We start from the raw sequence: 4,429 nt of genomic DNA, 5'->3' as shown, positions 1-4,429 counted from the left end.
CACACACACACACACACACACACACACACACACACACACACACACACACACTGTAAGATTGCTCTAACACTTCACTCTCTGCACAGAACCTCAGGTTTTCCCGGTCAGCGAACACCGAACATCATCAGGATACTTTGTTTTTTTAAATCCTGTTTTTCCTGTTAAAACCTTCAGCTCTGCATTCAGAACGAAACAACGTTGACTTTGGATGTTTATTTTCAGCTAAAGCTGCACATTTTGTCCTGTTTTAATGGAATTTCCAGGTGAGTTTTTATTCTTTTTTTTTCATCAGTACATAATTTTAAAGACTTTTCTCTGCAGTTTTCATCAAAAAACAGAACTTGTTCCCTTTTTAACCTGAATAAAACAGAAAGTCGAGTTTAGGGAAAGTTAAGATATTTGAATTGTATCTGCTGTATTTATTTTGATGTATAAAGTTCAAGTTGCTAGAAGTAGGAAAACAACTAAATTACATTTATTATGATGATTATGTTGATTTATTATAATGCACTCAAAACATCAAACTTATTCCAGAATTACTTTAAAAGTTAAAATATTCAACAGCCTGATGTAAAGTTAATAAATTTCCAAAGCCTCTGGGAAAAATGCATTCGGACGTGTTTTCACCTGAATCCTTCAGGCTGAGAGACGCTCAGCATAAATACATCATTTAAAATTTATTAGCCTCACTGCTCCGGTTTAATGTCTTTAAAAAGGCCGCCTTGCTGTCAAAACAATCAGCAGAAAGAAATGCTTAAAACCAAGAAAAGCCTCTGCTGTTCTACGTAATGAGGATCCTAATAAACCAATTACTTTAAAGGCTTTCAGTTTCAAACCACAACATGCTTTTTCTGGAGCATTAAGATGATTAAAGTCAAGACTGAAAGGAGAATCTTAAAGGAGTCTGCCCCTCGGGGACATTTAGGCCATAAAAAGATTTATCATCTGAATTCCTTATACATGTTCAACTACTGTATAATGTACTCCAAAAAGCTGAGTGTTTTCAATTATCAAGACTTTTCATTCTTTTTAAGTAAAAGAATAAAAAAGGAAATGATAGAATTTGATTTAATATGAAGTTAGACATTCATCAAACTGTTTTTGACAACTTGAAAAATAAAAACAGTTTTTAAAGTACCTCAAAGTGATACTTGAGTAAAAGTACAAGTATCTTACCGTAATATCCTGTGACGTGAATATCCTTCCAAACAAAAAATCAAAGAAAACATATTTATATTTAAGAAAATTGTTATAATACACACTATTTTACACATTCTGTGTACATAGCTGGCATATTTTCTTTTCAATTTGACCAAGATGAAATGTAACAGGAAGTGACATCATGAGAGTATTATTTAGGAAAAGGGAACTCCCTGGAGTTTATTTATTGAAAGAATATTATTTGAACTCTGACTCTTCTTCATCTCTCCTTGAAAGTGACTCAAAATGGTCTAAAGAACATCAGATTCTTCTCCAGCACTGCTCTGTTCACACGAGGACATTAATCTCATGACATCACTTCCTGTCACTTCACATGCTAATAATTCATCAGTTGTTCATCTCAGCAGCGTGAATTTTTTTGCAATATGTCATCATAGTTATCCTTCCAAAAATGATTTCGTATTTATAACGAAAATTTGATGTCAGGTACTTTTCTCAAGTCTCCTCTAAGAATGTTACCTGAGTAAAAGTCTTAAAGTTTCTGACATTTACTGTACTTGAGTTTCATAAGTAAATATCTGATACAGTGGGTAAAATAAGTATTGAACACGTCACCATTTTTCTCAGTAAATATATTACTAGAGGTGCTAATGACATGAAATTTTCACCAGATGTTGGTAACAACCCAAGTGATCCATACATATAAAGAAATCAAACCATAAATGTCCAGAAATGAAGTTATTTGTAATAATGTGGAATGGCACAGTGAAAAAGTATTGAACACACTAACTGAAATTGATCTAATACTTTGTACAAAAGCCTTTGTTGTCAATGACAGCTTCAAGACGCCTCCTGTATGGAGAAACTAGTGGCATGCATTGCTCAGGTGTGATTTTGGCCCATTCTTCCACACAAACAGTCTTCAAATCTTGAAGGTTTCGTGGACCTCTTCTATGAACTCTGATCTTTAGTTCTTTCCATAGATTTTCTGTTGGATTCAGGTCAGGTGATTGGCTGGGCCATTCCAGCAGCTTTAGTTTCTTTCTCTGAAACCAACTGAGAGTTTCCTTGGCTTTGTGTTTGGGCTCATTGTCTTGCTGAAATGTCCAGCCACGTTTCATCTTCATCATCCTGGTAGATGGAAGCAGATTTTTATCAAGAATGTCTCTGTACATTTTTCCACTCATCCTTCCTTCAATTATTTGAAGTTTGCCAGTACCATATGCTGAAAAACAGCCCCACACCATGATGTTCCCACCTCCAAACTTCACTGTTGGTATGGTGTTTTTGGGCTGATGTGCAGTGCCATTTGACCTCCAAACATGATGTGTATTCTGGCATCCAAACAGTTCAATGTTGGTCTCATCTGACCAGACTATATTCTCCCAGTATTACACAGGCTTGTTTAAATGTTGTGCAGCAAACTTTAAAGGAGCTTCAACATGCTGTTTCTTCAGCAGTAGAGTCTTGCGTGGTGAGCGTGCATACAGGCCATGGTGGTTCAGTGCATTACTTATTGTTTTCTTTGAAACAATCGTACCTGCTAATTCCAGGTCTTTCTGAAGCTCTCCACAAGTGGTCCTTGGCTCTTGGACAACTCTTCTGACAATTCTTTTCACTCCTCTGTCAGAAATCTTGTGAGGAGCACCTGGTCGTGGTGGGTTTATGGTGAAATAATGTTCTTTCCACTTCTGAATTATGGCCCCAACAGTGCTCACTGGAACCTTCAGAAGTTTAGACATTCTTCTGTAACCGATGCCATCATTATGCTTTGCAACAATAAGGTTGTGAAGGTCTTGAGAGAGCTCTTTACTTTTACCCATCATCAGATGGTTCTTGTGTGATACCTGGCCATCATTTGGGACTGAACCAGCTGATATTAACTTGCACTGACAAGGGGCAGGCTTGTTTTCTAATTACTGAGAGAGTTCAGCTGGTGTCTTGTCTTTCCATGCCTTTTTACACCTCCCTTTCTTCATGTGTTCAATACTTTTTCCCTGTGCCATTCCACATTATTACAAATAACTTCATTTCTGGACATTTATGGTTTGATTTCTTTGTATGTATGGATCACTTGGGTTGTTACCGACATCTGGTGAAAATTTCATGTCATTAGCACCTCTAGTAATATATTTACTGAGAAAAATGGTGACGTGTTCAATACTCATTTTACCCGCTGTATGTCTGAGTGTGATATGATGTGTGTCATTCAGCTGTGATGGATCGTGGTATAATTTGATACTTTGATAAGTAAAAATAAACAATAATTATTTGGGTAAAGTATAGATAACAAAAATGTCTACTTAAGTAACACATATTTGTACTCTGTTATTTTACACCTCTGAAGGCAAGAGTGAGCTAACTGTTGGAAAAAGAAGATGTGTGCAGAAGAGTCTGACGGACTTTAACCTAAAAACATGAGGGACTCATATCGTGGTGTTCTTCTGACACGTCTTCTCATGAACACAGCAGCTGGGACTTGGCTAGCTGTCAGCATCATGCTTTTTTACATAAACATGTTGGCTGCACTTCAACATCTTTCAAGCATTTCCACAAGTTTTACACTCATTTGGATTTTTATGTGTCAAAAGAAGTGCCGGCACATGGGTTAATGGCACTCGCTTGGATGTTAGTTTTACTTAAACACAACCCAAAACATATTTTAGAAACAAAACATCTGGGAAGCTTTCACAACACAGGATAAAGGAAACTATGGAGGGCTAACATGTGTATTTTTGACAGAGATGACTTGAAAAATGCCATTTATGTCAAAAAAGAAAAAACAACTTAAAACAGCGGAGCTGATCTTCAATTCCATCTTTTTAACACTTATAGTGTAGCATTAAGCCTGATATGATGCACGTCTTCATGTATGTGAACAAACATCACTCTGTGAGCCGGAATAATGGAGACCCTAATGACCCTCTATTAAGAGGGGAGGATAATTTAGTCTGCAGGTGAATCTTAGTTACATAACTGAGTTTCTGCTTGGAACAACATGAAAGACAAAGGTGATACAGGTTTAGAAAACAGTTTAAAGTAAAAAATAAAGTAGACTTGATGCAAGTCTAAATTTAATGTAATGTTGATGTTTGATTCCTTTTAGAAAGGAGCCTCAGGCTAATGCAGACCTGCTTTGCGAATCATTTGTGATGAACTTTACTTTTTTACAAAACATAATTTGTTTAGAATGATCAGAAATGTTAGCTTGACAAAATAAGCTAGATGTCACGTTCTTTCATCCTGGCCACACGTCCTCACCCCCCCC

General features: G+C 36.5%; 1 protein-coding gene across 1 annotated transcript in view; it reads left to right on the top strand.

Annotated features, from left to right (window-relative positions):
- Positions 1–6: 6 nt before the first annotated feature.
- Positions 7–4,429, top strand: part of si:ch211-159i8.4 (matrix-remodeling-associated protein 5) — a gene marked incomplete in the record, with an annotated part of 61,229 nt that continues 56,806 nt past the window's right edge. The window contains 1 exon segment of the mRNA XM_014027564.1: positions 7–263.

This window comes from Austrofundulus limnaeus, unplaced genomic scaffold, assembly GCF_001266775.1.
Source record: "Austrofundulus limnaeus strain Quisiro unplaced genomic scaffold, Austrofundulus_limnaeus-1.0 Scaffold663, whole genome shotgun sequence".
NCBI classification, from domain to species: domain Eukaryota; kingdom Metazoa; phylum Chordata; class Actinopteri; order Cyprinodontiformes; family Rivulidae; genus Austrofundulus; species Austrofundulus limnaeus.
This window is presented reverse-complemented; position numbering and strand designations above follow the sequence as displayed.